Consider the following 15,385-nt stretch of genomic DNA (forward strand, 5'->3'; position numbering starts at 1 on the left):
GAGTCTACCTTTCTTACTAATTAATAAATTAGTTACTAAAGCAATTGTATTTTTCTAGCTATACATTTATCTTAAGTGATTCCAAGGCATTCTGGCACAGACCTAGCTAGCTAGCTAGAGCTTGGCACTTAGCAGAGCTTGTTAGCTTTGAGCTTGTTTCTTAAATTTGACAGCCAGTTATTGTAATTATGGTTTTAAGCCGTCTTCAACTGCTAAATGAACTCAAATAGCAAATTTGCGGTCTAGTTAGATTATTAATCACCGAATATCTATAGCTCATCTATAGATGATGGAATGGGTCCAGCTAAAGGCTGTTGCTCCACACCTGCAGGGACTGCAAGTGAAGCAGTCCTAGAGGAATTACAGAGACGGCTGATGTCAACATTCCGATCAGCCTCAATAACGTCCCATATTGGAGAGATGCCCCAAGACGAAACGAATATTTAGGATATCTGATAGTTAGTTGGCTGTACTGTATCATGTCTCTTTGCCAGAAAATAATCAGAATATATTAAAACTGACAAACAATGAATACAGCCCACCCAACTGCAGTTAGTTAAATGACACCATTAGGATAGAAATGGAGATGTTCAACAATCAGATTTTAATCAAATTTCCATGATTGGAAACTCTGTATAATAGCACTTAAATTAATCCGCATTGTTCCCACATTGTTAACACCCAATTAGGTCTTCCCCACCTCTTAAATCTTAATAAGCGTTGGGTAAGTCACTTCAAAAATGTAATTAATTACTAATTACATTGTTGTATTTACATTACTGAGTAATTACTCTGTCTGAAAAGTAACTGCATTACTCATGACTAATTACCGGGGGCACAGTGGCGTAGTGGTTAGCAAGTTTGCCTCGCACCTCCAGGGTCAGGTGTTCGATTCCCGCCCCCACATGGGGATGGGAGTTTGCATGTTCTCCGCGTGCTTCGGGGGTTTCCTCCCCCAGTCCAAAGACATGCGTTGTAGTCTGACTGGCATTTCCGAATTGTCCATAGCATGTGTGCGCGATTGTGCCCTGGGATGGGATGGCAACCCATCCCCCCGGTGTCCCCCGCCTCGTGCCCCGTGCCCCAAGTTCCCTGGGATAGGCTCCAGGCTCCCCTGTGTAAGATAAGCGGTACGGAAAACGGACGGCCGGATGGAGGACTAAATCCGTATCAACCTTGACCACACGGGCATTAGAAATGAAACTTTTTACCATGATGTTCTTGTCTACATGTGTCAAAAAAAATTAAGTAATTTAGCAAAACAGCCACTCGTTTTGCTTTTATACAGAACTGTTGAAAATCTATACAGTACGTATGTATGTATAGTATTTATAGCATGTATTTAATGCAAGTACATCTTAAGCAACTGTAATTACATGACTAAAAAATAAAGAGTAATCCCTCGCTTTATTTTTTTTTCCCCGGGGGAAAAGTAATTTAATTACACTAACACATTACTTAGTCATGCGTTACACCCAACACTGATCTTAATTTACGCGAATCCGTCGGGCGATACGAAAACTACGGAGTCCGTGAAGCAGAAACACTACACTTTACACACGGTTACACGCTCAGACTCACGCAGAGATACAGGGTCAGAGGGAGACAGCTGAAAGTGATCCACCTGATGAGCTCAACCAAAATAAACACGCGTTGGTAGAGCAAACACAGGATACGTGTCCGCCTCCGTTTGCTTAGTGTAGGATTTCAAGGAACGGAGTCCCTGCTGTTGTCTGTCTGAATGAGACGAAGACCATTTCAAACACGAACTACAAAAAAAAAAAAAAACTGACAAAAAAAAAAAAACAACAAAGACTACAAAGCAATAGAGTATACACTGAAACCGCAAACACACGAGAGACAAAGCCAGAGAACATATGCGAGTCTATGTGTGTAATGTCTCCGGGTGTGTGTGCGCGTATGAGCAAGACGGAGCAAATGTCGAGACAAATGGTCTGCGGCCCTCGGTAAGCTTGCCAGCATTCCCGGCACCTCCAGTTAGTCATGTTGGAGCCTGCGTTATTGTTTCGGAACAGATGTTGGGCCTGTCCATCCTTCATCGTTTCTCTTTCTCTCTCCGTCTTTTCCTTCTCGCACCATTTCCCCCTCATCCCTCGTTCTCCTTACCTCAGCACAATCCTGTGAAGCAGGTCTTGTCCTTTCAGACTTGTCACCTCCGTTTCAGACTGAAACATAACTGCAACTTTCTCCCCCCCCCCCGCACACCTCCGTGGCTGCTGCTGCTGCTGCTGCCGCCTCGAGGGAGACGACTTTGCCCTCGAATCGCTCTTTCATGCAGAAAAAAAAAAAAACAACCTGAGGCATGAACTCAGCAAATTTCTCCTCCCTGGACTGTCTGCGACCTCTCTGATCCCGACAGGCGCTGTCGGATACCCCCACACTCACATGTACGCACACTGCAAAGTTCCCTGCCTCCTGTAATTAATCTGGCACTAACGAGGACGTGTGGACACAGCTGCTTTGCGCACACGTCTTGCGTGTAACCGCAGAACCCGGGGCTCCACGACGAAACATGGGTGTATGGCCTAAAGAGGTCACGAGAACATTGATGACTGTTAGTGATAGGGCAGAAACGGCATACATCTGAACAGAAGAGCATCGCAAATATTTTCAGGTGTCCGTACGGTCTTCAGTGTTACCCGCCGTAACAAGATTCATCGATGGAATAAAATACTTTGGGACATGCTGTTAGAAGAAAATAATCAACTATGGGGTGTCAAAACTAACTCCGCTCGGTGTCAGGCTATATCACACCACCCTGTCGTTGATTATTTTCCTAGAACAGCGCCCCCAAGTGTTTTACTCCATGCTCGTCCCTCCAGGATTCCACGATCGTAAAACGCAAAACCAAGCGCTATTCAAAAGGAGCTTGCGATTTTTCAAAATGACCACGATGATTTTTCCGCAGATTTGGGCCAAGATCTCGTCAACCGACAGACATCACTGCGAAAGACAATTTCGTGCAAGCGCGATTTCACCAGTTCGAGCACACTGTAAAACCGGAGAAGTTCATTTAACTCAAAAAATTTGAGGAAACTAATTACCTCAAAAAAAATTTTTTTTTAAAAGTTGATCAATCAATTTCTTTAAGCCAAATAGACTTAAATATAACAAAAAAAATGATTTTAAATTACAAAATTTGACTTAAATTGTTATGTCAGGGTCAGATCGCAGGGGCAGCCATGATACGGTGTCCCCTGGAGCACAGAGAGGGATAAGGGCCTCGCTCAAGGGCCCAAAAGTGGCAGCTATAAATAATCAATCATTTAAAAAATACTCGCAGTCTCTAAATCAAGAGATTTACGAGGCATGGTTTTTGTAGTTTTTGTGTTGGTTAGCTTGTTAATCAAAGGCCTGCCTCTAGTTCATAGGTGACATGTCTTTGGGAGATAAGCTGAAACAAAGCCAGGCTACTTCAAGAGGACGACAAGGGCTGGAGGTGATAACCACATACCGTTATGGTGCCACAACGTGTACGCTCTTCAGCATGAAGGTCAACGGTTGTCAAATGTGTGTGTGTGTGTGTGTGTGTGTGTGTGTGTGTGTGTGTGTGTGTGAGAGACAGAGAGAAAGACAGAGTGCCGGTATATCCTGCAGTTCTTTGGCACCTCTCCATTCTAATCAGAAAGTGTCTTCCTTTTTTTCCCCCTGACCAAACACTGAGCGTCAAAATCTCATATTTATTAGATCTCTGAAAACTGAGGACCTGCTTTCCAAATAATGCTGGATAATAAAGGAAAACGCCATCATCTGCGCTCAGGACTCTTAACCGAAAAAGGTCCCTCGTGTAGCACTTTAAAAAGACTGTGAGTGGATTCTCAAAAACGTTGTAGTTAGAGCGAAGGCCGACGCAGACGCTGGATGTTCGTTTCTACACTAGCTATTATACTAGAGTAAGTTCCATATAATTACTCGTGATTACATGTCATTTTCATCCTCCGTTTTCACTTTCAGAGGCTTAGGTCATGGACGGACCTCTGTAAACAGCGCAGAGGTGCTGTCATTTGATGTGGCGTCATGAAGCTGAACAAGTAGAGCAGACGGGAGAAATCTAATTACAGGTAGGAGTACTGCTCTTCCCTAAAACCTCCTCCCAATATAGATGTTTCTACTTCCCACCCACTTCCTAGTAGGAAACTTCCGTACCACATCACAGCTAGCGATCCTCTAAAAAAAAAAAAAAAAAACAACATATCTTTTCAAACTGTCTCTCAAGAAACACGGCTAAAAATGCTTGGAGGAGACCGTTATTTTGTTTTATATACACACAAGGTAACATGCCCGAGATTGACTAGTGTTGCACCGATGGACAGAGGAGCACGTGCCGTGTTTAGAGATGAACATAACATAACGCTTGCAATCGGGAACAGTGTTCGCTTCCACTCATGATTAGTCACTTGAGCATTTCTGGGGTGAAGTAATCCTTTAATGGCAGGTCTTATTGAAATCTCCCTTTACACTTTCAGTCCTTTCAGGCATTCCCTGGAGGCTAGGACTGACTTTTCATTTTGTGTGTGTGTGTGTGGGGGGGGGAAACACAATGAAAAGAAAGCACTACACCTTCATAACCCTGTGAGGGTGAAGGGTCAGGTCCTGGCTTATAGACGTCAGTCAGGTGGTGCCGTGTCGCTGCAACACAAACGTTTCTTTTCAAGGGCTCCTAAGCTTCTGACACAATCAAGTCTGACAGCCACGTTCTCACTGATTGACTGAAGCACAAGTCAAACAACCAGCGACATACAGTCTGGCTACGACTGCAGAGTATCAAACGAGGCCAAATGGGGGTTTCGAACGGGTCAAATATGACACGGATTGACCCGAACACAAAGCCACACTAAGGGAATGAAGATGGGATAGGGGTTTGATGGGTATCCCTCACAGAGAGCACCTTCATGCGCTTTACTCTTCATTCCCATCGTTCTCTCCTTTGTTCTTTCACCCCAAAAATCTGCCCCCTCCCCCCTCAGTAAGCCAGGTGGAAGCCACATTTCCTCTGACTGGCAGGAACAGCGGCTCCAGCAGGGAGGCCAGGCCGAGAGGCTGCAGACAGCAGATGGCTAGAGCACATGCATGCGCTCCGGTCCACCCGTTAACCATCCGTCCACATTCACTCATACGATTTTTGAAATGCTTCAGAAACGCTGCTATGTTGCTCTAAGATCTTCATAACGCTTTTTTTTTTTTTTTTTTTTTCCTTAACTAAATCTGCTTCAAGAGCTTTAATAAAACCACTAAACATCAACAGCACCATAGAGAGTGTGGGGGGGGGGGGGGGGGGGGAAACCTGTTACACAATATTCTCATTCTTTAGAGGCCACTGGTGTTTCAAGCTCTTGTTTATTTTTTCCGGCTGTGAGATTAGCTCTATCTCACACTGCCTCCTTTTCCCAAAACATCATCTCACAATTAACTCACAAACTAGCTGTAATCATTTGGAGATTTCTAATATGGCTGACAGAAGAAAAAGACTCTCCAACATAGGATACATGAAGTCAATAAAGTCAATACAGTATTCATCCAAAATGGTGTATGGAGAAGCAAGAAGCAACGCTAGCACAGTACTAGCATAGTGTTCCCTTGGCCTAGTCAGCGGTATCGTGAGCAAGTTATGAATTTGATGTAAATATAGACCAATATAATATAACCCACATAAAATAAGAGCTTACTTAATATATAACATATTTTCACACAGCTAGGCAAAGGAAAACTACCGTCCTAGTAACTTTACAATCCGTAAAAGTAAGCTAACCGATAACAGACCTGTTAGCAGTTTTAGCTAACCAGCTAGTACAATTAGCCTTTCTGACATTGTAAACACATCCTGCTTCTCTTTCATGCTAACTGTGCTAACCAGATACGCTAGAAGATGGCTAGACTAAAAGCTAAAAGAGCTAGCTAACAACAGTGTTAGCCTTTTTGCTATATCGTTGTTATAAGTCACGCTAAATAAGCCATTATAGACGCTAAACGCTTACGGTTTGTTAGGAGGACGTCGCTACCTAGCTTGTAGGCTAGCTACACAGCGAATGACAGCAGAGAGGCTAATGAAGAGCTTAGCGCTACTATAAAAGCTAAATGATATAAATGATGTAACTTGTTCCACAACATTAACTGTACTTATGAGCAGAACAAAAGTGTTCTTTAATAGATATGTTTTAAAAATGTAAATCGTGGCAAATTGCTGCAATATAAGAAGAATAAAAAAATAAAAATAAAAAACTTCAGGATGTGCTATTATAGGAGAATAATAAAGGTGGTAACAGTAGACTAACGCTGCATCATCACGCCATCAAGCCCGAAATAAAAAAATAATGCTTTACGGGGATATGGAAGTAAGACTCGATGGTAAAATAAGCAGATTTAGAGTGGACATGAGGTCTCTAGTGCTGTGTATCAAACAAAGGTGGGACAGGAAGTATGGCCACTGCATTTGGACAAAACCGAGTCTTACACAGGCAGCGCTGGCGCAATGCTGACCAGCTGAACAGGAACAAGCATGTCGGGTTACGATACCACTGCCAAATCCTCACCGTAACAGTGAAGACGTCCAACTATAGGCTATTAATAGCTTAACTGAAAAGAACAAAACAGCACCACACACACACACACACGACAGCCTGGTGCATGGATAATCCTAAGAAACGTACATATTCGTGAGTGAGCTGTTCTTCCGAAACTGGTCTCTCAGCTGCATGGTCTCCAGAGACGACACAAAGCATTCAGGAATGCCATTCATCAAGGTCAGCTACCTCCACAGGTAATAAACACAAAATTTTATCAGCCTTATTGCTTTCTACTGTTTCAGCTCTCCTTTTATAAACCTTCCTAAATAAACGTTACATCTCTGTAGTCTCTGAGATAAACATGTTCCTCCTTCTTATTGCTGGAATGTGTGACACTGACACATCTGGGGTTGTTTTGGGGTGGTTGTTTTTTTTCCCCCCCAGTTAGGCTCTCTGTTTAGAAGCAAAAGCATGTGGGACACCAACCATGGAAACCTCGTTGCACTTGTGAGAACCGCGGGAGGCAACACTGCGTGCTGATCTAGCATCAGTTCAGGAAGTGAGGACCCCCATGAGATCCATGACAAACACCTACAAGGGCTGGGATTTTTTTTATTATCGAGATATTAAAAAGATACAGTGCTGGAAATCACGATCAACTTTTATTGAAGTCGTATTTTTTTTTTTTTAATATTATGTCTGGCTTTTTTTTTTTTTTTTTTTTTTACAGCTATAAGCCTAATTGACACTTAAATCGATTGTGTTTAGTCTAAAGCCTACTAACAACACAACGAAACAATGGATTGAGCTCTGTTAATGGAAAGTTCAGGAATAAAATGCTCCAGTAAATAAATATAATGGTTGACTAATGTGGCTCATATTCATTTTTTTTTTTTAAAAATCGCAATTAAAAAAAAAAAAAAAAAAAAAAAAAAAAAAAAAGAGTCGATGGAATGTTTTTTTTGTGTGTGTTTGTTTTAACACTTTAAAAGAGACCCTCTGATTTATGAGATCATGATGAACAGATCTAAGTTTACTGGTAATAAATATAACCCCGATTCCACCTCTACACCAAAATCAAGCCTCCCTTGTTAAGCGTACAGGCTGCAGATTGGCCTAGCTTTGTTCTCTTTATCGTTCAATCTGCTTATGCAGCTCAAATCCTTGGGGCTCGTCCAAAGACAGGTGATGGTTAGGATGTATCGCCCGTATGAGGGATAAACATCAGTGCGTGCACATCTGGTAGGCACATGCTGCCTCCAATTTGCCTCTTTTGTCCCCTGGTCCGGGCTGAGCTAAAGAAAACCCCAAATACACCAACATGATACAGTTGACGACAGAACGCGGGCGTGAAAACACAAAGCGACGCAAGTCCGTAGTCGAGATGGCTAGACGGTTTAAGAAGCGTACTTCCTGTTTAAAGGTATTGGCGTGTACACTATGTCCATGGGAAGACGTCACATTGACGACTGTTCGATGTCCCCGCTGGAGGATTTTCGAAAATCGATCATTGATCCTGTCTTCAAAGATCTCGCCGAGCAAAACAGGAGCTGCTTTAAATCAGAGCGTGATCCGCAGCACCACGGCAGCCTCTTTTACAGCCGAACGACGAGGATTTTACGACCGGTTTTTTTTTTTTTTTTTCGCTCTTTGATCTCTCTCTGCAGTGCTCGGAACATTACGGCAATGAATCCGGGCAGGTTCGTCAGGGTAAAGCCTGTAAAAAGAGAAAGTGCAACTACAGCAACTAGTCACATGGAAACGTCGGAAGAAAGAGAAAGTCGGGATGGGATGGGATGGGCGTGGGCGCGACATGGGGAGCTAGGGTACAGAATTAAGGATTGACAAACTGAAAGAGGGAAGAATTAAAAAGCGGGACTATGAGAATGGAGAGAGAGTGAGGGTGCATGAGTAAGTTAAGATGTGTGTGAGGGAACTCAACGTGTAAAGAGATGCCCAGCAGGATTAGAACAGAAAGAATGGGTTCATTTAAAAGAAAAAACAAAACACCCAGTACTGAGCAGCTGGAATCATACAGATGCAAATCTGAACCCAATTTGAATATTTAAAGCCAGAGGGAAGGATTGTATGTGTGTGTGTGTGTGTGTGTGTGTGTGAAGCACGGAGACCAAGCAAGCAGTGTTTTATGTCCCGACTCTGATCACTGTTCCACTAGATCCACCTAATTCCTTCAAACAACCGTATCGCTTCAGAATAAACCGCCTGGTATCTTCTCATAGCAGTGATATTTCTAGAGTTTACGCAAAGGTGAGGGAGAAAAATCACAGAATTACACCTGCAGGGTTGATCCTGTCCTGAGCTGAACTTACATCAGCTGCTTTTTGAGCTCATGCAGCAGATACACCTGGTACCTGACCAAACAGAACACCCAGGCGACGTTGTCCTGTTGAAATATGTGGAAATGCTGTAGTTGGCTTTGTGTACTTGAAGCATCTTTAAAGTTGGAATCAAATTTTAACGCTTCTACGTGGCCGGGGTTCTTGGATTGAATCGATCACCCGTTTGTCCTTTCAAAGCACAAAGCTTTGTTGAAAGAGTCTAGCTGTGTGACGTAGTCCATGGTGAAAGCGGATGGCGGATACAGCCGATAAATAACGGCAAAGCTAAGAGGGATAGACAAGGGACCTCGATGGGAGAAAAGCCTTTCACGATCATCAGGAGATTGCGAGTTCAGATGATGAATCCAGACGACACAGCCGTCCACGGCCAGGAATCTAGAGAGCAGAACTGGCATTGGGATGTAAGCGAGGCACGCTCTCTCTCTCTCTCTCTCTCCTGTCAATCACAGCAACACTGACCAATCGGGAGATGTCTGGAAGCTCACGTATGCATAACATGGTGGATAGCGCTCTCCTCCGAGCGTGTTACGCTTGCCAGTGACGTAGCATACGCATAGAGTCGAAACAACGCAGTGGCTTCACGTGTCTCAGAGGAAGCACGTGTTAGCCTTCACCCTCCACGGTCGGTAGCTCTGGTGTGATGGGTAGAGATGGCTGCTGGATGAGAACTGGCAAATTTCCAAACTGGTAGAAAATGGAATAAAACGCCAAAACAATGAGAGTAAGACAAGCTTGTGGATCTCCAAGCACATCTTCAATTCGATTACACTTTAGAAATGGTCACAAACAGCTTCTTTAAATATAGAACTAGATGTAGATCCCTCATAAGCCAGTCAGAGGCAATAGACATGGTGAGGAGGAAAAAAACAAAACAAAACACACACACACACACACACTGAGATGATATGAGGAAGAAACCTTGAGATGAACCATTAACAGTTTGCTTCTTAGGCACATGATAACAGGATGATAATGGGTGATACCTATTCCTCCTCCCCCCCCCTCCGCGTTTTATTCTATACATAACCTTGTGACAAAGACTAGAAAATTCTCTACAGATGAGGTATAATTTTAACATCATGTAGTGTTAATCCAGGGTTAGTCTTAAAACCAGAACTTCTTGCCTGAGAGCTTGGATTATTTAATAAATAAATAAATAAATAAATACATAAACAAACACCCATTACTAATGCCCTGTGATAATTAGTCCTCGCACATTTTCCCTGATCGAACACACTTGATTCAGTTTATTAGTCACTGATGTGTCGAGGGTGAAATCCACCACCCGGGCTAACGTCATAAGAGAGAAAGCATTTCAAGATGTGTTTACTTTCACCGTAATTATCTCCGTACTTAAACAGTTTGGTCTCCGAGTTGATGATTAGCCGATGAGTCAAATAAAGTGTTCGTGAGAGAACGTCGGCTTCCAAAACTACGACTGGAGAACCGGTTGTTGCACCGGTGCAGTAAATGACATCACCGTTAGAACAGGAAGCAAACCTGACAACCAGATAGCGACACGATGACAAATGACTATGCAAACACCTACATGAACCTGTCCTTCATATGTCCTGTCATGCACGGGCAATTGTAGAACACTTTAACATAATTAAAGACGTATTATTTGACCGCAGAACTAATGAATTATCGCTTTTGATCGGACAGAAAGTGAGTATGGCTGATGCGTGACGGAAAAAAAAACAAAAACAAAAAACGTTTGGAAATGTTGAAATGGGTCCTTCTGGGAAAAGGTGCTTATTTAGCATTTTTGAAGGAGTCTCCAGTGTCGGTGTTTTGTAACAGTCAGAGGTAAGATGTATAATTTTGCGTGGGAACGGTAACATTCAACCTCATCACACAACCCCAATGTTGATCATTTTCCTCGAACAGCAAGCTCCCGAGTGTTTCATCTCGTACCTACCGTAGAGATTTTGCGATCGCGGAAATTAACGCGAGATCGAGCGAACGCCGCGACGTATTCGGAGGAACTCCTCGAAATGGAAATAGATCCGGGCGCGTCATTTGACGTCATCACGACGCGCATTCGGCCAAAGCCTTCTTCGATTCGCGCGCGTCGAACACGAGGACAGCTAAAAGGCCTCGTTTACCAACAATTCCGCCAATTCAAGTAGTTTTCCACAATAAAAAGCACAAAAAAAAAAAACAACTCATAAATTGTGATGAAAAATCAAGTATATTTGGCCGCAACGATCCCCAAAAAAAAAAAACTCCTGTACGGACTGACTTCTCTAGTAAATGAAAGCATCATACAGTTCTGATATGTTACAGTGTGTCCAAAGAGCAACAGGTTTCAGTTGATTGTGTCAATTTCCCCTTCGGAAATTTCCCCTTCGGTTAAGAACGCCCCGTTTATTTGCGATGGTCATGTACGACCGCGGCACAAAGGACACGCATCAAGCATCAACTCTGACTGCACAACATCCTATCGATCGGTCTGCACAGCAAACAAATCAATAGGGTATAAACTGCGACAAACTGATAGCTGATTACCAAACCGTCGCTTAGCATCTTAGCAGAGCCAGTAAGGACGTAAAGTCACGAGATCGCGCTGTATCTCCGAACGCTCTTATAGAAGTGATGGGCCAGCTGTTACACTGCTCATATGGAACTCCATTAAGCCATTTAGCCGTCTTAGGAGAACGCATACTTGCTTAATACCAGCCCATCAGGAATGTTAGCTATGTTTGCAACACCGCAGCTGATTATGACGAGAATGAGGTCAATGTCCATTTGGCTTTAGTATGTATGATATATTTCATACTATATATACACCGCTTGCGTTAGATTGAAGGTGGTCCAGGAGCACCAGGAAATGGCGACAATCTTGGGTTACGATGCTGCCGTTTAGAAAAATAAAATAAATCCGAAACAGTTCCATCCCGTCTCCGTCAAAGACGCCAACGGAGGACGTTTCAAACCGGTTGGAAATAAAAAGAGACACGTGCACAGACACAGTGCTGATAATGCATTCGTTAACCCGGTAACAAGATAAAGCCGCATTACGTTCCTTTTCACAAAAGTGTGTTTGAGCTGCACTTGGCTACGTGCCACGATTAAACAAAAAAAAAAAAAAAAAAAAAAAAGAGGCAGGTTTCTAGGTAGCCCTCCAAACACTTCAGTAATCTCCTTCCTACTAGGCAACACTGCACTCCTGAAAGACCGGACTGTCCGAGTAAATGCCCCAGGAAGCCTAAACAAAGAGTCATAATTTTCCTTAACTGCGATTCAGTGTTGTTTTTTTCCCCCCGAACGCTATAAACCGAGTTAAATGCAAGTCCTTGTAATGAAAGGTCAGCTCTTTTTTGCACAGCACGAAGAACAAAATCCTACAGCTAAAATACAACGCCATAAAGAATAACATCAAAACAAAATAGGCCTATATATATATTATATATATATATATATATATATATTCACACTATCTGGTGTCACCAGGAAGAGGACGAGTTCCCTTTTGCGCCTGGCTCCGCTTAAGGTTTCTTCCTCTTGTCATTAAAGGGGGTTTTTCCCTCCTCTCTGGCTTGTTCAATAGCGATCTAAACATGAATCTACATCTGTAAATCTGCTCTGTGACAACGTCTACTGTTAAAAGTGCTTTACAAATAAAATGGAATTGAATTTCTTCTTCGTATAGCCAAGGAGAAGTTTATCAGGTGTTAGATAACCACATGCAGATGACGATCTCGAAACCAGACGCTCATGTTTGGGAACGCTAAAGAATGATTCAGCGTGTTCTTGCTGAGTAAGCAAACCAAGCCGTGCTTTGTGTGAAAACCAGCGCTCCTAATACTAAGAGCAAGCGACACGATCCGCTCAAATGAGTCAGGGTGGAAACGTGTTGGAGCTATGTCTCCAAACCTCTTGCTACATCCTCATCGATGGATACTAGTACAGGCACATTCGTGCTGCTTAAAGCCCGGTTTAAACTGTAAAAGCTTTACCGCCGCAGACACAAAAAAAAAAACCGCACGTTGGAAAAGAATGCTTTGGTCGAGGGTTGAGATCTGTAGTCTCAGAACGCACAAAGACAAAGACGGCTGACGACAAAGTTCTGGGAATGTCGGGATTTTTTTTTTATTTATTCAAATCTCCCACCAATAGGAGGACAGAATAGGATGATGCAAAACTCACAGGATAGCTACAGTAGTGCTGATGGTGAAACATAAACGAGACAATATCCTTATTACTTCAAGCTGACTTTGAAGAAGTTTATGCAAACCTGTTTTGTGCATGAGTCCAGATCACGCTGGTCGATGATGTAAGCAGAACGTGGTAAATGACTTTAAAGGCGGGTCTACTGTTAGAGGAATCTGCATCATATGACCTGACATGGTATCGCAGGGCTCGTTAGAGAATTCGGCCAAGATTTTCTTGGAATCATCTTGTACAGTGTGATAATCTTTTAAACACACACACACACACACACACACACAGTGTAATACCGGCTTTAATGGGTTAAAGTCCCCATCAAGTGCTTTGAAACGCACAGCGTTGTTGACGTAATTTTACTGAAACAGGGAGACCGGGCGGGACATATCGAGTGGCTCATCCCCCTTTATAAACACCCGATAGTGTTTAGCTTAACTCACAGCCCGGGCTAAGCTAAGCCGTACTTGACAGTTAGTATGATGGATTTTTATAATTTTGTGGGCGGGACACTTCAGATTCTAAAGAGCATTTGATTGGACAAAAAAATCTGATGAGTCGCTGAAGTGCAGAATGATGTCATCAAAATTGTTGATCCGTATCGGTGGTACAGAGAGAGAGAGAGAGAGAGAGAGAGAGAGAGACTGTAAATTTTGAATGTATATATATCTTTCAAACGTTTTTTTAATTATTATTTATTTATAGGGACTTTAAGATCAGATGCTCGACTAATCCAGCAAATTCAGAAATGTAAATGATTTGATGAAACGTTGCCATAACGTCTAGCCTCCTTGCGTCAGACGAGCCTTCCTCCATAACGTAGCCTCGACCAAAACACCTGATAAATTACTCAACGACACCCCCGTCAGGGTCTCCGGCCCCTCAGGGCCGGAAACAGATCGGACCGTCATCCTAAAGGAGGAGGAGGACGACTTTGTGCAGATGTATCGGCAGCTTTGTGGCTAAAACAAACAGATCTCAGCGTCATAAATGTGCTGTACTGTACATTAGGATCTGTGAATCCAGATCAAGGTCAGAGTCTAGCTGTACCGACGGCTCTTCATATCACTTCGGTGATAAGAAGGGAAAAAGTCGTGTTGGTTGATGGGAGAACTTCCTGTGTAGATTTAAACACAAAAGCAATGGCTTAAAGAAGCAAACCGTTCCTGCAGAAGCGTTACAGTGACAGAAACGATGACATTTTCAAATCAACCGTGCCAACACTTATACATTAGTGGCTGATAGAAGTTTCTGAGTAATTGTGCACTGTGAAATGAAGTGGAACTCCTGACCAGTGAGTGGGTCTGGTAGGACCTCGACCCTGTGGCCCAATATGTAGCCTAGAGCAGTGGTTTTCAAACTGGGGGCCGCGGCCCCCAACCACACACACACACACACACAATCAATTCCTAACATAATGTAATGTAAAGATGTAATTATTAATAATAAAAAAGGGGGATATATTCAGAAGTCTGTATTTTTAATGTGTTTTAAAGACATCTTGCAAACGGGGGGGGGGGGGGGTCCTCGGTCAAATGTTAATGCCATTTGGGGGGGCCTTGCCCTGGAAAAGTTTGGGAACCCCTGTCCTAGAGGATGCACATTTGTGAAAAGCAAGTCAAGTCTCATCTTAATCCTCTGTACATTTAAAAATGCATCTCATCTCAACTCCAGATCATTATTCTGTTCATTAACCCTCACTATAATAAAGCACCAGGCACGTGCATCACTCTTTTCCCCTCCCAGACCACAGGGCAGTTTATTTGGTCAATGCATTTGATCAAATTCACTCTTACCTCTCTCCTCTCACCTCAGCACAACATCCAGACTCAAAGTCTTTCTGTCATGATCCTGGGGTTAAAGAGTTCAGAAAAAGCTGCGCTTCAACAGGCATCAATTCCCTGTAAATCCCTCAGATCCGGCCATGCATGGGGAAAAAAAAAAACACATTAAGAAACAAGTCCTTGGTGCAGTAACGACAAGCAACCTTTATGTTAAAGCCAAACAGTAAAGTTTTTCAGATAAAAACATTGTTATTGTAGTGTGTGGAGCGCTCGTGCGGAGAAACAGCACTGAGACATTTCGCTTCACTTCTGCGCGCAGGTCGAGGGAATCCAGCGGGCGAGACCAACTGAGAAGCGCAGAGGGGGAGCACAATTCCGCGGAACTACGCTTTAAAAATACTATTTTCACACGGATAAACTAGCTTTTGCGTCGTTTCGTAAGCAGCCTTTTTTTTTATTAGACAGCTTTATTATCGTGATTTTAAAACGCCATTTAAGGTCACGTAGCTTTCATTTTGAAACAGGCTCCCCCATTTTGAAACTCCCCCAG

The 15,385-nt window shown here is 43.1% G+C and overlaps 1 protein-coding gene across 1 annotated transcript in view; it reads right to left on the reverse strand.

Moving 5' to 3' along the window:
- Nucleotides 1-15,113, reverse strand: part of ccdc120a (coiled-coil domain containing 120a) — a 27,731-nt gene extending 12,618 nt beyond the window's left edge. The window contains exon 1 of the mRNA XM_053625693.1: nucleotides 14,848-15,113. The gene's annotated coding sequence lies outside the window, so the exon portion shown is untranslated. The remainder of the gene's footprint in view (nucleotides 1-14,847) is intronic.
- Nucleotides 15,114-15,385: the final 272 nt, after the last annotated feature.

The sequence above is a fragment of the Ictalurus furcatus genome, chromosome 5, assembly GCF_023375685.1.
Source record: "Ictalurus furcatus strain D&B chromosome 5, Billie_1.0, whole genome shotgun sequence".
Lineage (NCBI taxonomy): Eukaryota > Metazoa > Chordata > Actinopteri > Siluriformes > Ictaluridae > Ictalurus > Ictalurus furcatus.